Consider the following 14,313-nt stretch of genomic DNA (forward strand, 5'->3'; position numbering starts at 1 on the left):
ACGTCTCCCTTCCGAGTGAGCTGATCAGCCCGCGGCACAGAGCAAGAGGCGTGAGCGCATGCGCGTGAACTCTAGGCTGCTCCCAGCTGAGCGGGGAGGGCCGCCATTTTCATTCATTCGCCCGGCATGGGATCGATATTCGAATTTCAGTTCTTTCCTTTTATTTGGCAGGCTCTGGCAATAAAATGATATAGTGTTATTCCTCGGTGGCTTAAAAACCTAAAGAAAGAAGTTCCTCCATGTTTGAACGCACTTTTATTTAGGCAAAAAAAATAAATAAGCCCGTAGCAGACGACACGTAGCCTCAACTGTGCTCCGTGCAGACAGCTTTGCGTCAAAATGGTGGTTGTCTCCTCTTTGTTTCTCTGCTGCCTTCTCTTTCCCTCCTTCGGCGTTCTCCTCCCTTTCCTCCTCTCCGGCGCCTTCGTTGCCACACCCGCTGGCTAAACTCTCCCACTATACGGCTTTGCATTGCAGTAGTAGTTTTATTTGTAGTCTTTACAGTTGAATGTGAATATTTGACAGAAGTCAGGTTGGGGCGAAAGGGGGTTAAATGAATGCATTTGATCATTCACCTAAATTCGGTGCCCATCATTTTAACGCCTATGTAGCTTTGTCCTGGGGGGTGACTATGACTAAAATAAGAGGATCTATGTGCTGATCACGAAAGAATATGCTAGCCATTCTAATGTAGCTCTGCCAAGTACTTGATTGTGATTTGTTTTTATTTTCAGCTACTTGGGTGCCTCAAGATCTGGAGATCCTAGTGGCCACAAGCTTGGACTCAATCTTTTTCTGTGGTCTGGGCAGGACCATGGGGGAGGTAATCCCAGCAACAAGAGCATCGCAGTATCTCCCTGGCTGTGACTTTCGGTCTGCGTCACGACAGGGGAGTCCTCGTGCCACCAGGTGTTAGGTATGCCACTTGAAATAAGCATTTTTCTTACCTAATAATAGAACAGCAAAAGCACTACTAAGCCTAAAATGAAAAAAAAAAACATATTCAAATCTTGGGTTGGATGAAATTCCAATTACAAAAAGGAGTCTGCAGACATGATTAACATGTGAACTTAAAGCCCGCGGATGTAGGTTCGACGGTGTCACAGAAATAACTTCCCGCAGATCTCCTTGCTCGTGCCATACCCAAACAAATTCTTAAAATAATCATTGTGTTTCGTTGGTGTCATCAATCTTATGTCCCTACCACACTCACCAGTCGGGACATGTGAAATATAAAAAAACAGGAACTTGCACATTGTCAGCTCTGCAAAGATTTATATAGTAAACAGAGCATAGCACGTTCAGCTTAAGAAAAAAATTCAGTGCAGGCCTATATTCATGGTTCATATATGTGTAATTGCTCTTTATAATGAAGTGAAAACTGCTTAAGTTGTGGCCCACTACAGGCTTTCTATTAGTGTTAAAAAGTGCGGTAGAAAATATGATTGCGCTTGGAAGACGGGGACATAGGAAGGACAGACACAACAGAGCGCTAACTTTCAACTGATTTAATTCAAGAACCTCAGCGTAGGAACGGACTGTGTCACCGCACCACATCTCAACCAATCCGTGGCCCTGCCACGGACCGCAAGTATGCCAAATCCTTATCCGCCAAGTCAATTGACGCCACACTGACACAACTTGTGCCGGAACTATTTATAGTGTCAGCCTCCATAATCTCGCTAACAGTCCTATCTTTGTGCCTCTCAAGAACAATAGACGAAACAAATAATGGTTTGCACCCGCAGTCATGACAGTGACACGACAGATCATGACTGCGAGTGCAAACCATTATTTGCTCAGTCTACTGTTCTTGCTAGGCACAAAGATATGACTGTTAGAGAGATTATGGAGGCTGATGCTATAAATAGTTCCGGCACGTGTTGTGGCAGTGTGGCGTCAATTGACTTGGCGGATAAGGAGTTGGCGTACTTGCGGTCCGTGGCAGGGCCACGGATTGGTTGAGATGTGGTGCGGTGACGCAGTGTGTTTCTACGCCGAGGTTCTTGAATTAAATCAGTTGAAAGTTAGCACTCTGTGATGTCTGTCCTTCCTATGTCCCCGTCTTCAAAGCACAATCATGTTTTCTAACGTACCGTACTAACTTGCCCAACAATCAGCACTTGCTAAAAAGTGCTATTGTGTTTTAAGCAGCTCGCACCAAATATTTTCTTGAAATACAGAGGTTCATGGAAATTATTATGTAGATGTTGGCAGACAGTCATGGTGAGGCCAATCTTTAATGCCAAGTGGTCCACTTATTCAGAGTTAATTGAGTTTGTAAATATTGTTGGTCGCAAATTAAATTTTTATGGTACGCAATGGGCACAATCATCAGTAATGACTAGCTCTACCTAGGGGAACTTCATACGTTTACTACGGCAAGATGGTTTCGAAAAACAAAGTATTTAGTTTATTCAACTCCTGCACTAACCTTGTCTTTAGAAACTTTTTATATTCTTTGCGATGCTGAGATAAGATTCTGGAAATAGTTTTTCTAGAACTACTCTAGATATTTCCAGTTCATCATTTTTCTCGCAAAGCATTCGAGAGAGCCAAACCCTGTAATGTACGGAGGGAACTCACAGAATGATGCGACTGACAGTTTGGAACATTCGGCACTGTAACAGTAATAATGACATGTCACTTATGTAATGTTCATTATCGCAGATCAAACTGCTTTTTCCGTCTACACTCATTTTCAGTAGACTCATTCAGCGAACTCCCACCTGAGACTGCAGCGCTGGGTTCTGCAAAGTAATTTGAATGAATATAGATGCAACAGGTTTCTTTGAGCGTGCGTCTAACACATATTCTTCATATTGAATCTGCTAACTGTATTCATGTCCATGTCCATAATTCCACATTCCAGCTTATTTTTATTTGACATTTGAGTTTTCTTCAGTACTTTTCTCAACATCTGTGCTTGCTGAGCCGTACTCAAGTTCATACATCTTGTCTTTCGCTATTACATTAATATATAAAACTGTTGATGCCGAGTGAGAATTCAAGGTACCGAATCTGTCGTGCGAGCTAAATAAGAACCAATAAAAAGCTCTACAAAGGAAATTTTGTTAAAGGATGCTTTATGGGCATTAGAATAGCACATGCCATGCTAAAAAAAAAATACAAATTCTTGTTAGGTATGCGAGGATGACAGTGCTGTGCTGTTTCTGATGTGTCACAAAAAAAAAATCAGTGCCATACAGTGTTCCTTATGGAAGTACAAACTGTTGAATTCGAAGCCCAGAAGTTTTATTCAAGAATGTTCCTCAATACAAATGTATTTAGAGATCTGAGCCACTGACTCATACATGACTATGTGGCAAACATTAATTTTCATGTGGATTATAGTTTACAAGGTCTAGTCTGCATTGATTTATTGCATTTATGCTGAAACTGGGAGGGGTTCTCTGGGTATGAATAAAGAGATAAACATTTCTTGAAATCAAAACATTTGAGAACGGACAAAAGGAAGGGTCTGAGAACGGTATCTTAGATTCTCTTCTTTTTCTTACAGTATCTCTAATGTTCACTTTATTTCACCTGATGCATTTAGTTTTTAGCGCAGCTCTTAGCACCCGTTTCCGCGTTTCGCGGCGTCGCTGTCGGCGTAACCACCCAACTAAACTTGGCAGGAAATTGAATTAATGTTGTGGTCATGTGACGTTAATATTTCCGCTAAGTCTAGCTGAGAAACTGAATTTTTTTATGGCTGACGTGACACGGTCATGCGACGTCATTTTCCCTGCTACTTTTAGCGGAAAAACTGCATTTGTGTTGAGGTCATGTGACATCAATTTCTGCGCTAAATTTAGTGGGAAACTTAACCAGCTAAATTTAGTGGGGAAATTTTCCCGCTAAATTCAGGGAAGTTTCCTGCTTAATGGGAGGGAGCAGAAGAGGAGGAGGGGAGGGGGAGGAGGGGCATACCTTCCCATCCTCCTCTTCAAGATCTGTGCTCTAATTTCACGTTACAGAGAATTGTAAACGTCTCATATTTCATCTCATGTTTATTCAACTTTTATATTGCAGGTGCGCTCGCAGCACAAATCTGGGTTGTGCTGATCCTCTACGCACAAGTTAGGAACTCCTGAGTGGCAAGACTGGGAGTTTGGTCTGACAGCTCAAGGGACACCATTGTTCAGTATTGAATTTTTAATAATCTTCTTTTAAGCAAAGTTAAGCTTTGCTGCATGCAGTTCTTGTAAAAATAAATACCTGCAACCAAATTTACCAGGTCACGACATTTCGCCTCTGCTCTTAGTGGTCCTGGTGAGCCTCGGATAAGAGCTTACTGGTGTGCAAACACCATGCTTGTTTGAAACCACTCACTGATGTAGAGACTCGCTGACATCCAGCATTCCAATGAAACGCTGGATGTCCACAAGTCTTTCTTGAACAATGCAAGCGGGGAAGGAACCATACAATCGTATCGTATTGGGGGACATTCTACAGAGTTTTTTTCCTATGTTTTACAGATTTTTTTTTAAAAAGCCGTAAAAGCTACATTTACGCGGCCTGTGCACGTGAGTTATATGGCCAGGGCGGCATAGTATAAAAGGCTAATTTGTAATGATCCGTCGGCTTATTACAGAGATGTGCCAGACTTCTTTCAGAAAACTAGATGGAGGTTCATTCTAGCGTAGTTGTATCCCGCGAATCTGAATATCCTGTTCGTTTTCCTCAAAGATATAACTAAACGTGAGAAAACACAAAAAACATCCCACCAACAGTGACATCGTAAGAAGACCTTTCGGCCGCCAAGCGTGTGTCGCTTAAGGGCCGCGCGTCCAATCGCAAGTTTTCTAGGTATATTCTCCGGCACTGGCACCAGTCGTGACACATTTTTCTGCCCTTTTAAAAAATAGCATGTGCGTGCATAGCTTTGATAGGCGCTGAAGATGCGTGAACAAAGATTTTGAAAGCTGCTGTTGTGACGTCGCTCTCTAGGGAGGTGCTTTCACAGCGCTTTAAAAATGACTATGCAGCCTTGATTAATTAAATTAGCAAATAATTTTGATATTTGAGATTCTGGAGGTCGAATGAAGGAGATTTAAAAGTGTTTTCTCAAATACAAAACTGCTTCAGCCTCTCTCTAAGTATAGTATGTTCGTGAAATTTTTAATCAGTGAAAATAGACCCATGGTTCCAATTAGAAACCTGCTAAGCATCATCAAAACACACTAAATCAATTTTCTTTGTAAAGATATAAGACGAGTAGCATTTTATGGCGTTATAAAAAAATGGTCAATTTGGACGCATTTCCAGACTTCGGTTTCTTACCAGAGCGCATCTTTGCACCTGCGGTCCAGCTGCCCGGTGACCGCAGTGCGAAGCCGCCCCCTCGCCTCCCTCGTAGGATGAAGGGAAGCAAGGCGCATGTGTGTTGCGTGTCTATGCCCCTGGGGAACAGGACCGTGGGCGCAGAGATGAGCTCTGATAAGAAACTGAAACCTAGAAACTCGTCCAAATAAAGCTTTTTACAGAATGCATAAAACGCTACCCCTGAATTATATCCTTTTAAAAAGACTTGATTTTGTGGTTTTCAATGACTCAGCAAGTTTCTAATTGAAACCATATTTTCATTTTCACTAATTAAAAAGTTGATTAACAAATTGTATTTAATTATCTGACTGATCGTTACGACTAGGTCCCTATACTACGTACGCCTGGCCGTATAACTCGCCTACACAAACCGCATTAATATAGCTTTCACGACCTTTCTAAACATATATGTAAAGCTTAAAACTAAATCGCCCTGTACAACAGTGAAAAGCCGAAACCAACACGCTGGAGCCATATGGCTCCACCATGCTGGTATCGCCTTTTTGCTGGTATAGGATGTCCCATATTACGTTATGCATGTATGGTTCCGTCCGCCTACATGGTTCCGCCTATATCCACTACGCAGGTATAGGATGTTTCATAATACGACATGCTTGTATGGTTCCGCCCACCTGTATCGTTCCGCCTTATTCCACTATACTGGAGCCGCCTTTTTCGCTTGTATAGGATGTCCCATATTACGGTTACGCTTGTATGAGCCTTTTCCGTCATCTTTCCATCATCGAGATTTTCCAACAGGGAAGCGCGAGAAAGCGTTCAATAATATAGTCGTGTACATCTGGATAGTAAGGGCTACTGATATTCGTTTCGTTGCATATAGAAGAAAACAAAACAGGGGAAAGTGATCACTTAGATGAACAGTCATTACACTGGACACTCTGTCGTTAGTCATTATATTGGTTATACACACATCAGTTAAAGTCTCAGTATCAGATATAACGAGAGTTGGCAGATCTATATTATTTTCAAAACCGTTTGATTGCACACGATCTAGAAATTTCAACTGCCACGAGCCAGACAGCATGAGATTGATATTAAAACCACCAACAATATTACAGGCATTTTTATCAGAAGAATACTGAAAAAATACCTTCCAGGAACTGAAGAGATACGCTAGGGACCCAGAGGGGGGTCGGCATACGACAGTTTTAATGTAATTACGACACTTCACAAGACGCCAAAGATTCGAACAGACACGAGTATTTTCGCTAATAACACTGCATACCAGGTTACTTTTATAGCAAAAAGATACTCTCCCATCTTTCATTTCACTCCGAGATATGCCTAGATGGTTGTAATCATGAAATTCACGAATATACGAATTAGAGGTAAGCCATGTTTCAGTGAATGCTAAAATATCAAAGCGGTGGTCTAGGCAGTCAAGAAATTCTTCAATACCGTCAGATTTGTTCTAATACTTTTTGCATTTTGTGGGAAACGAGGGTGGAAGAAGACGGCGAGGACACGCCACAGGCGATCGGCCCAGAAGTCACGAGCTGGCGCGAGACAGTGCGGACTGCGCGAGGCTGGGGCCGGGCAGGAACGACGGGGCCGTTCTGGCCGCCCTGGCTAATGGCGATCCCGGAAGCGGTCCACCAGCAAGGTTTTGGAGACGGACCGGTGGAATCGGCGAGCCCTGGCCATACCGACCTGGGCCATAACGACCCCGGGGTGGTTCCACAGCAAGACTCGGGCTATGAAAGCCCAGCACAGCTAGCCTGCGCAGCGCTGGCGTGGGAAGGACAATCTGCAGGCCTGGACACGGACTCCAACTGCGAGCTCTGAACGACGGGCGACAACCAGGGTCGGCGGGTCTGGAGTGCCGGCTCTCGAGGAAGCTCAACCGGGAGGTACAGGAAACCCCTTCTTTGTATTCACGCCATAGTGTGTCACTCCCTGAGAGACGAGAGAAGCGCACACGGATTGGGGGGGGGGGGGGGGCGATTATTATAGAGCGACACGACAAGAGATTACCACAAAGAATACCACGATTTAAATAAAATAAAGATTAGATACTGTGACTGCGTGAAATGCTGTCTTAAACAAGATTTATTAATAAAGTTTTTGTATAATATCCGTGTTCGGTATACCTTTCCATTAACAAGAAAGAGAAAAAAAGAAAAAGAAAAAGCTCGAGTGCCGTTTTGTTTATCGTATCAGTTCCAGGTCTTCCTCGCCTTCTATCCTGATAAGACGGTCACCGGCCGCTTTCCTCAAGAACATGTTGCCTTTTTTTGTGCCATGCAAATTGATAGCCTTTTTCGGGCGTTTTAGTCCTTATCTGTCAATATATATATATATATATATAAACGAATATGTGCAAATGACTGAACCGTACTTAATCCAATGAATCGAAGAATCAAAGTTTTCAGGAACCCGCCGAGAGCCAAAAAACGGCGTAGTTTTTTGGCTTTCGGCGGGTTCCTGAAAACTTTGATTCTTCGATTCATTGGATTAAGTACGGCTCATTCATCTGCACATATTCGTTTATATCCTCCTCGGAGATCACGTACGATGACGTGAAGTGCCCGTGTTGTATATATATATATTTTTTTTTTTTTTTTTGCTGTTAGATTTTTGTAGATGCGTACTGTGGATTCAATGTGCTTTAGCTGGGCATTTGTTCTGCAGCCGCGTGTTTCTGGTTACCCGGGATGTAAACCGTACTAAGATAACTGGGACTTTGTCGGACTTCGGAAAGAGTCTGTGTGCTGCGTCAGGATCTTTCTTGGTCAGGTTTGGTAGTGGGAGTTGTTCTGAGAGTGCATTAAGCTGATTCAGCAAGTTCTCATTATCACGGGGCGCCAGACCGTGTACCTCGATGTTTGGACGTCTAGCGTATACTGTTGTAGATCGTTTAGTTCACGTCTGAGTTGTTGCACTTCGGTATCGCCCCCTGAAGTCATCTTTTCGACACGCTTCTTCTGTTCGATTATTACTTTGTTTTGCTATTGTATTTGGGTAAGCAAGACATCGTACTGGTCAGACAAAAGCTGGACCGAGCGTTCGATTCCGTCGACAATGTTCTTCATTTCCATCAGCATGTGAACTCTTGTGTATTGCCGTTATAGCAGACAGCTTTCTGTTTATTTCTGTGAGTGTGTTTTCGTCATCTCTCTCGTTTCTAGGTGGCAATCTCCAGTTTCTAGATTGTTAATTCACTGTGCTTTCTTACACCTACGGCATGTCCATGTCTTTTTAGAGGCAACATTTTTCTTTTTGAAAACGCTTTTATACACTTTAGAGCACGCCCCCAAATAGAATCTAAATTCGCATTTAAAACAGCACATAAGGTTCTTACCCATTGGGAGTGGTTCATTGCGCGCTATACATATATTGTCCTTTTCATCAGAGCACATCGGACTTCAAACACAACATTAAACTGGTAGGCATCGTAGCGGTAAAAGAAGCAGCAGCGGCAGCAACGGCGGTAAGAATTTTACATAAGAAGGTAAGAGCAATAACCTGGAAATGTAGATGTGTAATTTCAAGGCAAAAGGTAGTGCTGCTACCACTGCTAGACTCTTTGTGGCTCGCTGTCTTGCAGAGAGTTCTTTTTAACCTTATTGGAGTGGTGACCTCGATCGGCTTGCTCGCTGTTGACCAAAAGCGACACGATGATAGCTTGCGCTATAGCGGTTGGCCCACAGGAACAACTCAGCACTTCAACAGTCAGCTGAAAATATGGATGGTTTAGGGAAACAACGCACTGCCGCTACCGCTGCTAGACTGCTTGTGGCTGGCTGTTTCCAGACAGTTCTTTTAACCTTTTTGTAACTGTGACGTTTGTCTGCTTGCTTGCTGAGTGTTGAGCAATGGCGGCAAGGTGATAGCTTGCGCTATAGTCGTCGACCCACAGGAACAAAGAAGCAGTTCAACAACCAGCTGAAAATATAGATGCGTAGTTTTAGGGCGAGAAAGTACTGCCGCTGCTAGGCTGCTAGGCATCCACTTCCAAGTTCCAAGCAGCGTCACGGACTACCTGAACGAGCGAAAGCAATATGTGGGACTAAAGGGTGAACAATCCGACTATGTACATACCACTTCTTGTGTCCCCCAGGATTCTATCTTGGGTCCTCTGGTCTTTCTGGTGTATATTGGTCATAACGCCAATTAAATTCGATCAAATGTAAGACTATTTGCAGATGACTCCATTGTTTATAGAGTAATTAAGGATGTGAATGATATGAATATTTTACAGACCTATACGGACAAAATTTCTGAATTTTGTACGTATAGACTCATCCTCCAGTTGGAGAATGAGTCTAAGCGTCAAAAAGTGCGTGCACGTGAGATTTACTAGAAAAAAAATCTCTCATTTCATCAAACAATATAGTAAATAATAAAGTAATTAAAACCGAATCAAATGAAAAGTACGTAGGTGTTAAAATGTTTAGTGATTTAACGTGTGTAACGTTCGGAAGAAATCTCAAAACACATCCGTCACCATCTTCATCCCCGACCTTCTTTTTTTCTTTTATTTGCCCCTCCCCCCCCCCCCCCTTCCCTAGATATTTCGCGCTGCTTCGTCTTCTATTGTTTTTTTTTTTTGGTCTTCTCTCTCCTTGGCTTGTGAATTCATTCCTCCTGGAATGATATTTAAAGATGTTGGTAATCGACGCTACTTCAACTGTGTTCTTCGGTCCTTGTTGCACTGCGGTTTTGATGACTTGGTAAGGCCCCTTGAACTGTGAAGCAGATCCTGACAGGCTCTTCGGGACCAAGACAAAGTCACCCACCCGTAGGTTTAGAAGCTCGTTATTGTGTGGCTTATCGAAATGCCGTTTCATCTGGTACCCATAGCTTTCTTGTTGAGCATCGGTCTTTATGCGTTCCTTGATATCGATTCGTCCAGCAATTCAAAGCAGTCTGTCAGCAGGCAGCGGCGGAGCTTTTCCCGATATCACGAAGAGAGGACTGCATCCCAACCCTGCCGTGTAGGACCGAATATGATGTGCTACACCAGCCTCAAGCGAATATTTCCAGCCACCTGGATAGTCGGGGTGCATGTTCATATATTGTTTTATGCCTTGAATGGCGCGCTCCGCTAGGCCATTTGCCGAAGGATCGTAAGGTGCCTTAAATCGCAAGGCTATCCCGCGGCTTTCTGTTCATCCTTTTAGTTTGCGGCTACGAAAGGCTGCTCCACTGTCCGAAAGGACAACCTTTACGTTGCGATACACTTCTCTGCTCAGCAAAGTGATCACGCTGTTAGCGTCTTCCCTACCTGGTTTTGCTGCCACCATTCGAGTGCACTCGTCGATGCACAGCAGAGACGATTGCGTCTTCTTCACACCTTCGTCCTTTTTTTATCTCTGCGATGTCAAGGTGAAGCACTTCAAAATGTGTTCTGGAGTGTTCAGGTTGTGTCATTTGATTTGTAGGTTGTCGGTATTTAACTTTGTACATTTGGCACTCGAGGCAGGACTTTCATGTGAGGCCACGTGAACCGTTTGGTCAGCTTCATACAAGTCCGCCAGAACCCGTCGTGACCACCTGAATCTGGGTTTGTGTGGTACCATTCCAGAATCTGAGGAACCATTGTGAATGGAACGTGTAAAACTTCCCTTTTGTGCAAAGTTCTAGCTGTTCTGTTTCTTCCCAGAGTTTTGATAAATTCACTACTTCGGGTAACCCTACAGAGGACGCTAGCAGAAGTCGTGACATCGCGTCGGCGTCTTTTAAGGAAGCACCTAGACAATGACATACTTCAAAATCAAACTGCTGCAGCTCATTGATCCAGCGAGCTATCTTTCCCTTTGGCTCAGTCATTTTGAGTAGAAAGGTGAGTGGTTCATGGTCATGAAAGAGCTTGAATTTTGAACCTTCCAGGTAGGAACGGAAATATCTAAACGCCTTCAGCACCGCCCGGGCTTCTTTCTCTATAGTGGTGTAGTTCACTTCAGTCTTTGAGAAAGTTGAGCTGTGGTATCCCACGACGTGTAGCTGTTGGGAAGCCGGTTTTGTTGATGTCACGTTGGTAGAGCACTGCACCTGTTGCGTAGTGTGAAGCATTGGTGTTGAGCTCGAATGGTAGATTGAAATCCAGCAAGCGCAGAACCGGGTCGGATGTGATGATCTTAACAAGGTCCTGATACGCGTCTTTACACTCCTGGGTCCTGTCGAACTTTGTTTCCTTCTGAGTCAGCTGGGTCAGGCAGCGGCTTTTCGTAGCATAGTACCGGATGAATGATCTGAAATGTCCTGCAAGTCCGAGAAACACACGGAGCGAGTGCACGTTGTAAGGCTTGGCAAGCTGGGATATACGGGCAACTGAATGTTGTTTCGTATTTTTCGTTGCTCCGTCCAGAACTCTGCCTAGAAATACAACTTTGTTCTTAAAAAAATCACTTTTCTTGAAGTTGATTTTGATGTTGGCCTCACAAAGGGTGGACAAAACGTGTGCCTGATGCTCCTCGTGTTCGCGCTCTGTCTTTGAGTACATGATCATATCATCAACATATACATTACGGATCTTCCCAGGTCAGGCTCGAGGACGGTGTTCATCATCTTTTGGAACCAGCTGGGTGAATTTTTCCATCCAAAGTACAGGCGATTATATTCATAGAAGTTTGAATGGCGTTATAAACGCTGTGAATTTCTTGGTGTCCTCTCAAAGAGGAACCTGCCAGAACACTTTACATGAATCGATTCTATAGAGAAGTACTTGCAGCCTCCTGTTTCATTGATTATACTGTCAATACGAGGCATTGGAAAAGGAATTATTTTCGTCTGTTCGTTCACTGCTCGGTAGTCCATGCAAAGGCGAAATGTTCCATCTGAACTAAACAGGAGTTAGACGTCAATAGAGCAAACGGGTTTTATCAGCTGCCACCAGTCTGACACCAACAAGGGTCAACCGCCTGCATTTTAAGGTTATAATGATAATGCTATTCATGCAACGCTGTAAGCGGTCGCGCACTAATCACCTAGCTGTGTTCGGAGATTTGTGTTTTTCCTTTGCCTCCCTTGTTTCCCTTCTACAGGAATTATTTTAGTCATTCTTGTCCAACTCGGCTGCATATTTGCATTAACTGCATTATCATCTTTAAGCCTAGGTTTGTTTATGTCTTACTCAATCAATAAATGTTCTTGTTGTGTGAGTCAAATTAATACTGTTATTGTCTCGAAATTTGTATGATTTTTAGGCTAAGAGTACAAATATCAGAAGTGGTTTATACTACACCATTATCTGTTTAATTTCCTTACAAAAAGCAATACTAGCGTGGACGAAGGAAGATTACTTTTCATCAATAAATTTACACAATCACTTACAAATGTTACTGAGAAGGTTGATTTATGGGTGGTTTGGATTTTCAGAACTAAAGCAGTCATAAAATGACAAAGACATTGGTTTCAATGATATCTCCTGTTTTATTTGCCTGTTTTTCGTCCTTATGCTTGACCTGGAAGAAGGCAAGAAAAATTGAATGAACAACTCGCTATTTTGAAGCATGCAGAGATACTTGTTGTGCAAGAGACTTTTATCACATATAAATCCCTAAAGGCCGCAGATTAATATTCGCGGGCTATCACCAACATATAATTCACTAATTATGTTAGCAAAATTATGAACTCTATCTCATTACGGTTGTGCGGCCAAATATATGACAATAATCTTGATATAAAGACGTGTTTGATAAATTCGAAGTACTTCAGTTTTAATGTTTTGTTTCATTTGTCACTACCCTATTCACGATTTGTCCACGCATTCAATGTATACGCATTTGCTCACAAGAAAATACAACTTCAAGCAATCTCCACTACTTGGGCATAAAGAGCGAAAAATACGCACGTAAAGATAGTTCATTTTTGTAGACATGGATGTATCTGGGACAAAATAGAATAAGGGCCTTTTTGCATTTTGTATCCACACAATTGTGTGTTTATCTCTGCTCTAAAAATACTGATATATAAACTCAACTTCCTTATGTGTCCTTCTTATTCCCGATTTGTCCTTTCTGTGTCCTTGTTATTCAGAAGAAACGTTGCGTGGCGTTATATACTACTGTTATAGATATATTAGTATTGTTTGACTTACAGCTCTAGTAGAAGCCCCCGTATCGGAGACCGCCGAGAACGTGACCATGGTGTAGGCCGTATCCCAGGCCGTAGGTGCCGTATCCGTAGCCGAGGCCGTAGCCTAAGCCATGGCCGTGGACGTGACCGACTGCCGGGACGTGGGCGACAGTGGAGAAGGTGGGCGCACGGTACGAGTAGCTGGCACGGCTAGGGAAGCCGAGGAAGCCGGCGAAGGCGCAGGTGGCCAGGGCAAGGATGACAAAAGTGCGGAACTACGGAAAAACAAGAGCAGGGTTTCTAATTGATCAAAGGTCCTTCATTTCTTCTGAACACCTAAAACCCGGCAAGGAAGGTGATACAATGTTGCATGTTGTTAAAAGGCTTAGGTTTTACATATATATACTTTGGTTTCGGGGGCGCACAATTGTTTTTGATACATTTTGTGATAAAAATGGCCGGGCATTCTGCAATATATTTAGCGTAATATTTAGTGTACGTATGTTAACTTATACTAAAGATAAATGCTCTACCAAGTGAAGTGAAAAATAAAGGAAGTGGCGCTTAAATATAAAAACAAATAAATGTGGCTTTGTGGGGGATTGTCCTTCAGAGTATAACACTCTCCGCCAAAGTAAAAACCTCAGTGAATGCAGAAGACAAATGGGGCTTTATAAGGCCAGACGTATAAATGAGTTCAAATTTCTTACCATGTCTCAGGGTGTTAGTTTAGCCGAAATGGTAGAACTAGTGATCCGCATGAGTACTCGAGTTCTTTTATACCTCCTGTGTATGATGCTGGACTCCACCCAAGCAAAAGGAATGTGCTATCCACACCCTTTCTGCTACGTGCCTGAGATACATATTAATGGCATGGATCATCTGGGCACAGGTCGTAAACAGGCTTAGGGGCATCTTTTTATTTTATTTAGCTCTCCCTTATTT

The 14,313-nt window shown here is 43.0% G+C and overlaps 1 long non-coding RNA gene across 1 annotated transcript; it reads right to left on the bottom strand.

The window, feature by feature from the left end:
• Nucleotides 1-12,703: 12,703 nt before the first annotated feature.
• On the bottom strand, nt 12,704-14,111 carry LOC115319690. Its single transcript, XR_003918510.2, has 3 exons — nt 14,079-14,111; nt 13,391-13,643; nt 12,704-12,755 (listed from the first exon to the last, which is right to left on the bottom strand). It is a non-coding gene; the product is annotated as an uncharacterized LOC115319690 (long non-coding RNA).
• Between the last annotated feature and the right edge of the window lie 202 nt (nt 14,112-14,313).

Source organism: Ixodes scapularis, unplaced genomic scaffold (genome assembly GCF_016920785.2).
Source record: "Ixodes scapularis isolate PalLabHiFi unplaced genomic scaffold, ASM1692078v2 PGA_scaffold1__304_contigs__length_218370807, whole genome shotgun sequence".
In the NCBI taxonomy this organism is placed as follows: Eukaryota; Metazoa; Arthropoda; class Arachnida; order Ixodida; family Ixodidae; genus Ixodes; species Ixodes scapularis.